This window comes from Neoarius graeffei, chromosome 22 (assembly GCF_027579695.1).
Source record: "Neoarius graeffei isolate fNeoGra1 chromosome 22, fNeoGra1.pri, whole genome shotgun sequence".
Taxonomy (NCBI): Eukaryota; Metazoa; Chordata; class Actinopteri; order Siluriformes; family Ariidae; genus Neoarius; species Neoarius graeffei.
Window position 1 is genome coordinate 16,172,898 of NC_083590.1, and position 14,338 is coordinate 16,187,235.

At 43.6% G+C, this 14,338-nt stretch overlaps 1 long non-coding RNA gene across 1 annotated transcript; it reads left to right on the plus strand.

Moving 5' to 3' along the window:
* Positions 1 to 1,556: 1,556 nt before the first annotated feature.
* Positions 1,557 to 2,742, plus strand: LOC132870713 (uncharacterized). Its single transcript, XR_009651186.1, has 3 exons — positions 1,557 to 1,608; positions 1,891 to 2,105; positions 2,630 to 2,742. It is a non-coding gene; the product is annotated as an uncharacterized LOC132870713 (long non-coding RNA).
* Positions 2,743 to 14,338: the final 11,596 nt, after the last annotated feature.

The following is a 14,338-nucleotide window of genomic DNA, read 5'->3' on the forward strand; positions in this document are numbered from 1 at the left end:
TGTCTGTGTCAGTGGCCGTTCAAGTTCAAGGCCTGTGTGTGTATGTGTTTGTGTGTGTGCACTGTATATGTGAATGGCCATTTAAGTTAGAGGTCTGTGTGAGTGTGTACACTATGTATGTGTCCATGGCCATTTAGGTTGGAGGATTGTGTGTCTGTGTGTACTGTTTGTCAGTAATTCCATGAAACAGTGTAGCATGAGACGGCCTGCAGTGTAATAACCCTCACAGTAAAAAGAAACAATAGGCAAATATATGCCATCTAAGAATTAGCAAAGTATGATGCAACGTGTATACACACTAGTGATATGTCCGTGAATGGACTACCACCATTTTACTGTCCTGTTTCCTAGTAGGTGCAGCATGTACTTGATTGTTGTGTTTGAGGACGACAACCAAACCGGCCCGGTGGCCAAGGAATGGTTTTCCGGTGGCCTGGCATGGTGGCCGCCATATAAGGACCAATTTCAGATCCTAAGAGCAGTTCAGAAGAGGGTCATGCCAGACCCAGCAAAAGGGTGGAGGCAGTTCCGCGCTCGTGTACTGTATGAATCAGGTAATAAAGCATCCAAAAGACTGTTACATCTCGATGCTAAAACTCAACCGCATAAAGTTCAATTTTTATAGATATCTAAATATCTGTAAACAGCACCTCAGTGGAATTGTGTATCCAGTCATTGTAAAAAGCCTTTTTGTCAGAGGTGATGCTTGAGAAGATGATGGCAGAGACAGTAATTTTGTTAAATGCTAGTTTTTTGGTTTTTTTTTTTTTCTTTTGCTCTGATATAGGCTTATAATGATATGTTGTTCACAGACTCCATTCAAACCATCCAGTCCAAGTGGGACAAAGCATGCATCACGTCAGACTTAAATACAGATGTTGAAATGCAGGAGAATCCAGTTAGAGAATGTAAAAGGTGAGCCCATTTCTTTGATTTAAATTAAATTAGATATTGTCTGTATATCAAATACTTGTATGTGAAGAAAGTGCTAATTTTTGTAAATGTATAGACCAAGACGGCTCAGAGAGTCATCATCATCCTCACTATCTGAGGAGGAGGATGATCCTGAACACCTAAGAAGACCTCCCCCTTTACCTTTGAAAATTGCAAGACCAAGAGAAGAGCCAACTTACACTGAACGTAAGTATCTTTCATAGATTCCAAGCATTCGGCTGTCCTTAGAAATAGACCTCTACAGTGGCCTCATCAAAACGTGATTGAAATCCTGCAACTGGTTCCATCCCAATAAATCCTCTAGAAAGCCACGCTGTGGCGACCACAAGCCAGCTTCCAATGCAACTTCATTTGTTGTTTCATAAACTTGTTAGACCATTTTGACAGCCGATCAAAAGATGGGATTCAAAAACCTCTTCGTCAAGCCTCTGTGCAGACAAACTATAAAGTCTAACTATAAAACTTTACCATGTTCATTAACATTTGCCACCCCTTCACATCCCCAAGTCTCAACAGTAACTTGCCTCAGTGATATGGAGGCTGAAGGACCACTGCACCACACTGATCAACAGCAAACCTGCCTGACTGAAATCCCCTGGTGTCCCCAAACCCGCCTTCCTCAAACCCACCAGCTGATTCCAGCTACCTGTACTGGTAAGTTTTGAGAACAAATCTGTTTTAATATTGTTGTTAAAGGTCACAGAGTGCTGTACAGTATGATTGAAGTGAAAGTCCCATTTTTGTCATTGTGACACAGCTCACAGTGCACACAACGAAATTGCAAACATTTTGCCATTTCCTGCGTGATGCATAAGTGCAATCACTAACCCACGGGGGCATAGAAAATATTTTCTTTCCTCCCTATCAGTGTTCCTTTACCCTGGAATGCCACTTTAAAGGTATATTGCACTTTTGTATTTTGCAGTTCCCCATCAGCTGTCGAAAGATTGATTTTGGAGCAGCAAGGGGAGCTGCACCTCAAGGTTGATCACATCATGGCCCTTCTTCAACAACTTTTGCAAAACCGTGATGTAGAGAGGGGTGAAAAACAACGGCGAGAATACGACCAGAAAATTCCCTTAACCTCAACACAGGACCTTGACGATTTCGATGAGCTGCTAGACAGTGACTCAAATTTTAAGAAATACATGGTATGAGAATGTTTTATTGTCATTGCATAAAGAGTATAGAGTAGTGATACGCAGGATTTTTAACAACCGTGTGTATACACTGTGTGTCAATGGCCGTTTAAGTTAGAGGCCTGTGTGTGTGTGTGTGTGTGTGTGTGTGTGTGTGTGTGTGTGTGTGTGCGCATTGTGTCAAGCTTGCATTTGAAAATATCCCAGCATGCAATTGGATAACACTGGGACCAGTCTCTGTGTTGTCATTTGGATATTCACTTAATGGTAACTGGTTGAGTTTGATTTTGTTATAATTGCATTGCAGATCTCCAAGTTGTCCTGTGTGTGTGTGTGTGTGTGTCCCCTGTCTGTGTGTCCATGGCCGTTTAAGTTAGAGGTGTGTGTGTGTGTGTGTGTGTACACTGTGTCAAGCTTGCATTTGAAAATATCCCAGCATGCAATTGGATAACACTGGGACCAGTCTCTTTGTTGTCATTCGGATGTTCACTTAATGGTAACTGGTTGAGTTTGATTTTGTTATAATTGCGTTGCAGATCTCCAAGTTGGCTGTCACTGGCGGAACCACTGTAAAAAAGATGGTTTGGAGGATATGCCAAAAGGTGTTCTCAAACCAACTTGCCACACAACTAAATTGGTGTGGGAGAGGAAATAAAACAGGTATTAAATCCAGACCTGTAGCTGAAATGCTAATATGTAAGTCACACTAAGTGTTTAAGGGGAAGTTCCATTTCTTTAATTTAGACCTTATGTCTGAGATAAAATACTGTTATTTACTCATCCGTTTTACTTCTATATTTTGATAGTATGTATTTATTGCCTAACTATGGGTTGACTACAAAGAAACAATTTCCCAAAATAAGGTGGTCTATGCAATGTGGCAATTTGCATCATATTGTCTCTTATAGCATCAGTCCGCAAAAACAATAAGTGTCACCGAGTCGGATGTGGAGAAGGAGGTAAAAAACTGGCTCCGATTGAGCGGGGACCGGTTGGATGGCTGCCGTCGACAGCGGAGGACCCAACTACCTAGTTGTTTAGATCTATTACCTACTAAGCCAAAAGTGTGTATGAATGAATTGCTTTCAATGGGCATGATGGAAACAACATTTTCATTGTTAACATTCAAATTCATATAGGGCATGGTCGGAGCATACAAAATGTTGGTTGAGGTGGGTGGGCTGGGGATTTTAAAGATGGTAGATGGGTGGAGCCAAGATATTTAATGAATTCTTACATTTTTGCTTCCTTATTGGCATTTTGTCTTTCTGTTTTGCAGAAGAGAGGAGAGAGGGCTGCCAGCTTGCAGTGACTGAGGATGGACAGAGGCTTTCTATACATCAGTGTTTGTTTAAGTTAGAGGCCTGTGTGTTTCTTGTCTCTGTGTCCATGGCCGTTTAAGTTAGAGGCCTGTGTTTGTGTGTGTACACTGTGTCCATAGCCGTTTAAGTTACGGGGCTGTGTGTGTGTGTGTGTGTGTATACACTGTCTGTGTGAGTGGCTGTTTAAGTTAGAAGCCCGTGTGTGTCCACTGTCTGCGTCCATGGTCGTTTAAGTTGGGGGGGGGTCCTGTCTGTGTCAGTGGCCATTTACAGTGAGTTAGAGGCCTGTGTGTGTACACTGTCTGCGTCTGTGGCCGTTTTAGTTAGAGATGTGTGTGTGTGTCCTGTCAGTGGCAGTTAGAGGCCTGTGTGTGCACATTGTCTACGTTCATGGCCGTTTTAGTTAGAGGCCTGTGTGTGTGTCTGTACATCGTCTACGTCCATGGCCGTTTTAGTTAGAGGTGTGTGTGTGTGTGTCCTGTCTGTGTCAGTGGCCGTTTACAGTAAGTTAGAGGCCTGTGTGTGTACACTGTCTGTGCTCATCACCATTTAGTTGGAGGCCTGTGTAATAGGTTCAGTAGATCCACTCGCCATTGTGTATAGTAATAATCCGCTGTCACTTTAAGAACGCAGTTAGTTATGGGAATGATGTGTTGGGGCTCTTCCCTGTTTGTTTTTCAAATGTAATTATCAACTCCCCTATATACTGTAGAGCCCAGTTTTTCAAATACAAGTGCCATTGCCATTGGACACTGCCACACCATTCACAAAGTGCCTTAGTTTTGGACCTGCAGAATAAAGACTGGTTACAACACAATGCAATGACTTCTGTTACATTTGTGTATATTGTATTATCTGAGAGACAGTAATTTCTCTGTACTGTGGATTTGGATGCTGTGTTTTTAATTGGTCGTTTTAAATCAAATAATCAAATGTGTGTGTGCCTGCTGTGTGTGTGTTAATGGTTGTTATGCAAGAGGGGTGTGTGTGTCAGTTTGAGAACAGGTGGTGACAAAACAATAAAATGATGTCTTTAAATTCTGTAACACTTCTTAAACACTAACTATTACACTATTATAACACTAGTAAAATTACATGGTATATGTGAAATTATCTAATATACAATGATTTAAATAGATTTTTTCCCCCTGTGATTTTGTTTAAGTGTGCTGTGATTGAGTGGTGTGCCTAACTTTTTTTCCAACACCATCCATTTATTAAAGACTAACAACATGTCATTAATGGCCAGGTGTGACTCGTGTGCATTTGGGTGATGGGAGATTGGGCTGATCTAGGACAGGTCTCAGGGTATGTCTTGCCCTTTTTGTTTCAGGAAGCCATCATTGGATGGGCAGAGAGAGGGTTGCTGGCTACATGGAACACTGGTGATGATGCAATACTATGTACTTTAAATGTTAAATTGTGTGTGTGGGGGGGTAGCGTTGCATCGTAAATACGTTGGCCCGTGATCAAAGGCTTGAATCGTTTAGACATCGGCCAGTAGTCATTTACGATGGCTGGCCGACATCTTGGCGACGTCATAGCAATGAGCAAAAGATCTCCATGCGACGTCTGGCGGACGTAGCTGACATACATTGGCCCGATGTCGGCCCTACATACACGTGTTGTTGGGGCTGTGTCCTATACACTCTGTAGATGCTTTACATACGCTCTACTTGCGTCTATCCACTCGATCTGATGCGATCTTAACACAACCAAGGCTCGTTCTGTTCGACCAATCTGCGACATAGTGTCGATCTCTCGGCGATCTATCCTCGCAAGTGCGCAACCTTGGCCAATCAAGGCTCAATCTTGGCCGATCTAGCTACGTGCGAGTTGCAACGTAACCTCGATCAATACGATTTAGCCTGCGATATAAATGTTCTAGCCTCGCTCTGTACGCTCAATTCTCGATCTTTTCCAGACGGATTCTTGTCTGAGCTACGCGCAAATTTGTCATGGTCGCCTGAATTTGCGTGTGACCCACTGCAACCGTATAAAAAGGCACAGCGATCGGTGGTCCAACCATCAGTTTTTGACCAGCCTCCGAAGGGACAACATGGACCCAATCGCTCTGCATCATGCTATGTTATTACAGCACCGGCAGGGGTGAAAGTAACTTTTTTATTACTTCACGGACGGGCCAAGCAGCACAACCATGAGCGCAATCAGTTCTTGCTTGAGAAGACTGAGCATCGCTCATCCCTGTTCTAGCCTCGATTGTCTCTTGACCAATACGTCCTTTCCTCGACCTTGTTCGCTCTTTCAACGCTCTCTGTGCGACTTTTAGGTCGAGGCTGAGTTTTCTGACATGTCAAAAAACCGAGCTACGATCTCTTTGTCGGGGAGACCATTCCTCGACCACGTACAACCACAGAAGACCAAGGCGTGACCAACCCTCGGTCAACAGTCGACTGCGTATGACCTGCGGCGACCAAGCCCTGCTCTGAGATTGCAGCTTGGTCTTCCGGGAAGATTTCTTGGTGAAATGACCCCCTTAGCCTCAGTTTGGAGGTTTCAGTTTCGAAAAATGTAAGAGTAGAATAATATAAAGTACAGACACTTGGTATATTTTACTTCTGTGATTTTTAAATTGTTCATTTTTGGATTACGCTTCATTTTTGTGGCTACTGCCTCATAGAGTAAATATATATGCTATATTTACTGTATGGACATGGGATCAGAAAACAATTTTATTTATAGGCAGTAGCCACATAGACCCATAAGGTACCTATTTTTTTTTTTTTTATGCCTCCACCACCGTAAGGTGCAGGAGGAATTATGTTTTCGGGTTGTCCATCTGTCCGTGCGTGCGTCCGTCCCAAAACCTTGTGAACGTGATATCTCAAAGGCAGATGAAAGGAATTTCACCAAACTTTCACCATTTGTACATTTTGGGACAAACATGAACTGATTAAATTTTGAGATCAAAAGGTCTAAGGTCAAGGTCACTGTGAGGTCAAATGTCTGTCCGAGAACCTTGTGAACACAATATCTCCAAGGCAGATAAAAGGAATTTCACCAAACTTTCACCATTTGTGCATTTGGGGACAAACATGAACTGATTAAATTTTGAGATCAAAAGGTCTAAGGTCAAGGTCACTGTGAGGTCAAATGTCTGTCCGAGAACCTTGTGAACACAATATCTCCAAGGCAGATAAAAGGAATTTCACCAAACTTTCACCATTTGTGCATTTGGGGACAAAGATAAACTGATTAGATTTTGAGATCAAAAGGTCTAAGGTCAAGGTCACTGTGAGGTCAAATGTCTGTCCGCGTCCGTCCGTCCCGAAACATTGTGAACACGATATCTCAACGGCAGATGAAAGGAATTTCACCAAACTTTCACCATTTGTGCATTTGGGGACAAAGATAAACTGATTAGATTTTGAGATCAAAAGGTCTAAAGTCAAAGTCACTGTGAGGTCGAATGTCTGTCCGAGAACCTTGTGAACACAATATCTCCAAAGCTGATACAAGTACATTCACCAGGTCAAGATTACTGTGAGGTCAAATGTCCATCCCCAAATCACAACTTAATAAGGTGTGTAGTCTACCGGGCGGAGGCGTCCCCATCGACATCGTTGGCGTCGAATTCTATCTAGTTTGCAATATCTTCCTTCATATTCATCATAAGTGCTACTGGGTGAGGTTTGTTTTGCCTGAAAACACTTGTTTTTAAATATATTTGGTGTGGAAGATCTTAAACATAGAATCAACTTGGCTGTGGAACACTGAACTTTGAAAAACACTGCAGAATGATGCACAAAGCTGTCTCTGCTTCATATAATGTATGTTTTATAATGTATAAAAAACTGCAATTTACAAGTCTGGTCTGTTGGTTCTGTACGTATGAACAAGAATGCCGCACCCTATTGAAGGGTCATCAGGCAGGTGGCGAAATAATGACAGAAGACAATAAGACTAAAACTATGAGGAAATTAAAGCCAGGACCATTACTGAAGGCACAAGGCGAAAGCAGCACGAGAGTGATTTTCAAATTTTCAACAAAACAAAAAAAACCATTTATTTGTGTTATTATATGTAGGCTTAGTTATAGCCTATTCATGCTCATTATTCATTCTTTAAAAAACATTGTTCAAACTATATTTTAGATGAAATCCAGCAATTTACAATCCGAGTGTGTTGGTTCTGTGTGTTTGAGGAAGAACGCCGCACCAGTAGGCGCTAAAGCTTCCTGGTCCAATAAGGTTTCCAAGCAAGAACAGAATACAGTTTCCTGGAGCGCCAGTCTTGAGTTTCCCAGAATGGACCAGCACAAAATGATGCATTAACTCGTATTTTAGGCTTTAAATCGTAGTTTCCGCGTTAAAACGTCATTTAAATTAAACATTAACGCGTAATTACACGTTAAAACGCAATTACGCCTCAACAAGTACAAATTAGCACAACAGCGTCATTAGTTTTGTTCCCAATGGCCTTCCATATATAGCGGCGCTTGCTCGGAGACGCCTTGTTCCTCATCCGGGTTTTATAGAAACTCGTCTCGAGACCGTGATTTATTTGTCACGCGCTCTAAGACTCGACACATGATTCGAAGACTCGGATTCATCTGACCATCACTACCATCCAACTGTGTGCAGCGTTTACTGAAATAAATGGCCTGTATTTAGAAGAGCTCTAATAAACAACACCTGGGTGTGCTTTGCTTTTCTTGCTTTCAGGTGTGTGTCCCCTAGTACGGAGCCGTAGAGGGGACATGGTGAATAAAAAAAATAAAGCGTGGGAACGACTTATAAGGCGTGTGCACGAGATATTAATGCGCACGCACGAGTTATAACCCGTGCGCACGCGTAGAGGGGACATGGTGAATAAAAAAATAACAAAGCGTGGGAACGACTTATAAGGCGTGTGCACGAGATATTAATGCGCGCGCACGAGTTATAACCCGTGCGCACGCTTTGCGTTAAGGCGTGCGCTCGGGTAGTTAAAAGTGAGGGGACGAGTTACAACTCGTTCCCTCGCTTTCATTAAGGCGTGTGCACGAGATATTAATGCGCGCGCACGAGTTATAACCCGTGCGCACGCGTAGAGGGGACATGGTGAATAAAAAAATAACAAAGCGTGGGAACGACTTATAAGGCGTGTGCACGAGATATTAATGCGCGCGCACGAGTTATAACCCGTGCGCACGCTTTGCGTTAAGGCGTGCGCTCGGGTAGTTAAAAGTGAGGGGACGAGTTACAACTCGTTCCCTCGCTTTCATTAAGGCGTGTGCACGAGATATTAATGCGCGCGCACGAGTTATAACCCGTGCGCACGCGTAGAGGGGACATGGTGAATAAAAAAATAAAGCGTGGGAACGACTTATAAGGCGTGTGCACGAGATATTAATGCGCGCGCACGAGTTATAACCCGTGCGCACGCTTTGCGTTAAGGCGTGCGCTCGGGTAGTTAAAAGTGAGGGGACGAGTTACAACTCGTTCCCTCGCTTTCATTAAGGCGTGTGCACGAGATATTAAATCATTCCCTCGCTTTCATTAAGGCGTGAGCACGAGATATTAATACGTGCGCTCGAGTTATAAAGGCGTGCGCACGGGTTATTAAAAAGTGAGGGAACGTCTTAAAACGCGTTCCCTCGGTTTATATCCAAGGCGTGGGAATGATATCCTATGTCGTTCCCTCGACTTATTAAAATATTCCCACAATGTCCTTGTTTTCGTTGATCTCGTTGCCTACACACACACACGTACACACAGGCTGTAGGTCACCATGGTAGCTCCGGAAATACTAGACGCTATTTTATTATATTTTAATACTGGACTCAGATACACAGAAATCCTCGATGCACTTGCATCCCAATATGGCTTTATTATAAGTCTGAGACACCTCAAGAGGAGTTCTGAGAGAGAATGGGCTTCACCGTCGTAGTTTTTCTGACCTAGGAACGACTATAGATAGCCCAGGTCGCCTCCACGGGTACCGCTGGATGCACGCAAAGTGCCTGGAACATGGCATTCAGGAAAAAACAGAGGATGTACGGATTATCCTTCAACTACTGGACCCAGAGAGTGTTGCGCTACGCCGTCATCGTACACTTCAGCGCAGACAGTACTTTTCCAAAGGATCCAATTTCATTTGGCATGTCGATTCTTATGACAAACTAAAACCGTTCGGAATCTGCATAAACGGATGCATAGACGGGTTTTCCCGTAGGATCGTCTGGCTGAAAGCCGCACACACAAGTAGTAACCCGCGAGTGATTGGCAGTTACTATGTGGATGCAGTGGAGAGGTTAGGTGGATGCCCGAGAATCGTACGAACTGATTTTGGAACTGAGAATGTGACTGTGCGAGACATTCAGAAGTTCTTCAGGCGTGACGGAGAAGACGACAGGGCAGGGGACCGAAGCTACATCTCCGGGGCCAGCACTGCAAATCAGCGTATTGAATCTTGGTGGGGCCAGTTGCGTAGACAAGGGGCTGAATACTGGATCGAGTTCTTCGGAGAGCCGAAGAACCTCTGGATGTCTCGCACAGTCACATTCTCAGTTCCAAAATCAGTTCGTACGATTCTCGGGCATCCAACTAACCTCTCCACTGCATCCACATAGTAACTGCCAATCACTGGCGGGTTACTACTTGTGTGTGCGGCTTTCAGCCAGACGATCCTACGGGAAAACCCGTCTATGCATCCGTTTATGCAGATTCCGAACGGTTTTAGTTTGTCATAAGAATCGACATGCCAAATGAAATTGGGTCCTTTGGAAAAGTACTGTCTGCGCTGAAGTGTACGACGACGGCGTAGCGCAACACTCTCTGGGTCCAGTAGTTGAAGGATAATCCGTACATCCTCTGTTTTTTCCTGAATGCCATGTTCCAGGCACTTTGCGTGCATCCAGCGGTACCCGTGGAGGCGACCTGGGCCATCTATAGTCGTTCCTAGGTCAGAACGGCGAAGCCCATTCTCTCTCAGAACTCTCTTGAGGTGTCTCAGGCTTATAATAAAGCCATATTGGGATGCAAGTGCATCGAGGATTTCTGTGTATCTGAGTCCAGTATTAAAATATAATAAAATAGCGTCTAGTATTTCCGGAGCTACCATGGTGACCTACAGCCTGTGTGTACGTGTGTGTGTGTAGGCAACGAGATCAACGAAAACAAGGACATTGTGGGAATATTTTAATAATTCGAGGGAACGACATAGGATATCATTCCCACGCCTTGGATATAAACCGAGGGAACGCGTTTTAAGACATTCCCTCACTTTTTAATAACCCATGCGCACGCCTTTATAACTCGAGCGCACGTATTAATATCTCGTGCTCACGCCTTAATGAAAGCGAGGGAACGATTTAATATCTCGTGCACACGCCTTAATGAAAGCGAGGGAACGATTTGTAACTCGTCCCCTCACTTTTAACTACCCGCGCGCACGCCTTAACGCAAAGCGTGCGCACGGGTTATAACTCGTGCGCGCGCATTAATATCTCGTGCACACGCCTTATAAGTCGTTCCCACGCTTTGTTATTTTTTTATTCACCATGTCCCCTCTACGGCTCCGTACAGATACACAGAAATCCTCGATGCATTTGCATCCCAACATGGCTTTATTAATAATAAAGCCATGTTGGGATGCAAGTGCATACTTCGTTACTTTACTTAAGTAGAAATTTTGATACTTTCTACTTTACTGGAGTAATAATTTTTCAACCTACTTTTTATCTCTACTCGTTACATTTTCAAGCATTTACTTTTACTTCGTTACGTTTATAATAGTCTCGTTACTTGCATTTCATTGCGCCAATCTTTATATTACTTATATTACTTTGTCCACCAAATAAACTGCCACTCGGGGCGCTCCAAGCACACAGCAATCAGAGCTCTGACTTCGACACCGTTAGTAAATTGCGGGCTCTCGTTTGTTTGTCAGGAGTGGAATCCCCCCCCCACGAACCATGCGGCATTCTCTTTTCTGAGTCAGGTTAAGTTTACAAACGCAGTTATGGTATCTTGGTGGGTGTTAGTGAGTAAAGTGACAGGTCTTAGCTTAGTAAACGTTATAATAGCTTGTAGTGTGTCGGCATTCTAGCGGCCACCCTTTCTCTCCTCGCCTGTGTTCAGCCTCGCATTGCTGGAACACAAACATTCTGTTGACTTCTCTCGGTGAGCCAGTAACTAGTAGGGATGAGAAAGTGTTTTTCTTGCAATTTAACTGGAACCTGCTGCCTCTACTGCACGTCCCATATGAAAAAGAAAAAAACTGCAATTTTACAGTAGTGTTAGTGTAGTATTCATTCATTCATAGCATTCAAATACTGTATTATTACTGCCGTTTAGACAGTGAGTGCAATGCAACTTTGGACACAAAATGATTGCCAGCATACTGCAAAAATATTGCGTTATACAATATTTTGGACATTACAATGCTGCAATCTTTTCAAATAAATCGTATTACTGTAGTTGTTTTTTCCATCTGTGTAGATCAGTAGGATGGGGTGATGTGGTTGAGACGTGTTTGTGTGTGTGTTTTAATATATACATTTTCAATTAAAATGTATTGATAACTTACTTCTGAGGTATGAAGTTTTACACCATTACAACACTTACAGACAACAAGTCATTATTACTTGTGCTCCATGAAACACATTTTAATGGGTCAGGAGAATGGACTGTATGTGGACTTCTAGGCTGCGCCTTTGTCCTTAATAGCATTTTTTCCTCTTTCATTACTTTTACTTTTGTACTTTAAAGTAGTTTAGAAATCAGTATACTTTTTACTTTTACTTGAGTAAAAAGCTTCAGTTGATACTTTTACTTCATGAAAAGTATTTCTAAACCATAGTATCTATACTTCTATTTGAGTATATGGTAATACTTTTGACACCTCTGTTTATTATAAGTCTGAGACACCTCAAGAGAGTTCTGAGAGAGAATGGGCTTCGCCGTCGTAGTTTTTCTGACCTAGGAACGACTATAGATTTCATCATCAGCCAACTAAATAGCCCAGGTCGCCTCCACGGGTACCGCTGGATGCACGCAAAATGCCTGGAACATGGTATTCAGGAAAAAACAGAGGATGTACGGATTATCCTTCAACTACTGGACCCAGAGAGTGTTGCGCTACGCCGTCGTCGTACACTTCAGCGCAGACAGTACTTTTCCAAAGGACCCAATTTCATTTGGCATGTCGATTCTTATGACAAACTAAAACCGTTCGGAATCTGCATAAACGGATGCATAGACGGGTTTTCCCGTAGGATCGTCTGGCTGAAAGCCGCACACACAAGTAGTAACCCGCGAGTGATTGGCAGTTACTATGTGGATGCAGTGGAGAGGTTAGGTGGATGCCCGAGAATCGTACGAACTGATTTTGGAACTGAGAATGTGACTGTGCGAGACATTCAGAAGTTCTTCGGCTCTCCGAAGAAATCGATCCAGTATTCAGCCCCTTGTCTACGCAACTGGCCCCACCAAGATTCAATACGCTGATTTGCAGTGCTGGCCCCGGAGATGTAGCTTCGGTCCCCTGCCCTGTCGTCTTCTCCGTCACGCCTGAAGAACTTCTGAATGTCTCGGACAGTCACATTCTCAGTTCCAAAATCAGTTCGTACGATTCTCGGGCATCCACCTAACCTCTCCACTGCATCCACATAGTAACTGCCAATCACTCGCGGGTTACTACTTGTGTGTGCGGCTTTCAGCCAGACGATCCTACGGGAAAACCCGTCTATGCATCCGTTTATGCAGATTCCAAACGGTTTTAGTTTGTCATAAGAATCGACATGCCAAATGAAATTGGGTCCTTTGGAAAAGTACTGTCTGCGCTGAAGTGTACGACGACGGCGTAGCGCAACACTCTCTGGGTCCAGTAGTTGAAGGATAATCCGTACATCCTCTGTTTTTTCCTGAATGCCATGTTCCAGGCACTTTGCGTGCATCCAGCGGTACCCGTGGAGGCGACCTGGGCTATCTATAGTCGTTCCTAGGTCAGAACGGCGAAGCCCATTCTCTCTCAGAACTCTCTTGAGGTGTCTCAGGCTTATAATAAAGCCATATTGGGATGCAAGTGCATCGAGGATTTCTGTGTATCTGAGTCCAGTATTAAAATATAATAAAATAGCGTCTAGTATTTCCGGAGCTACCATGGTGACCTACAGCCTGTGTGTACGTGTGTGTGTGTGTGTGTGTGTGTGTGTGTGTGTAGGCAACGAGATCAACGAAAACAAGGATATTGTGGGAATATTTTTATAAGTCGAGGGAACGACATAGGATATCTTTCCCACGCCTTGGATATAAACCGAGGGAACGCGTTTTAAGACGTTCCCTCACTTTTTAATAACCCGTGCGCACGCCTTAATGAAAGCGAGGGAACGATTTAATATCTCGTGCACACGCCTTAATGAAAGCGAGGGAACGAGTTGTAACTCGTCCCCTCACTTTTAACTACCCGAGCGCACGCCTTAACGCAAAGCGTGCGGACGGGTTATAACTCGTGCGCGCGCATTAATATCTCGTGCACACGCCTTACAAGTCGTTCCCACACTTTATTTTTTTATTCACCATGTCCCCTCTACGGCTCGCTAGGGGGACACACACCTGAAAGCAAGAAAAGCAAAGCACACCCAGGTGTTGTTTATTAGAGCTCTTCTAAATACAGGCCATTTATTTCAGTAAATGCTGCACACAGTTGGATGGTAGTGATGGTCAGATGAATCCGAGTCTTCGAATCATGTGTCGAGTGTTATCCAATTGCATGCTGGGATATTTTCAAATGCAAGCTTGACACACAGTGCGCGCACACACACACACACACAGGCCTCTAACTTAAACGGCCATTGACACAGTGTATACACACGGTTGTTAAAAATCCTGCGTATCACTACTCTATACTCTTTATGCAATGACAATAAAACATTCTCATACCATGTATTTCTTAAAATTTGAGTCACTGTCTAGCAGC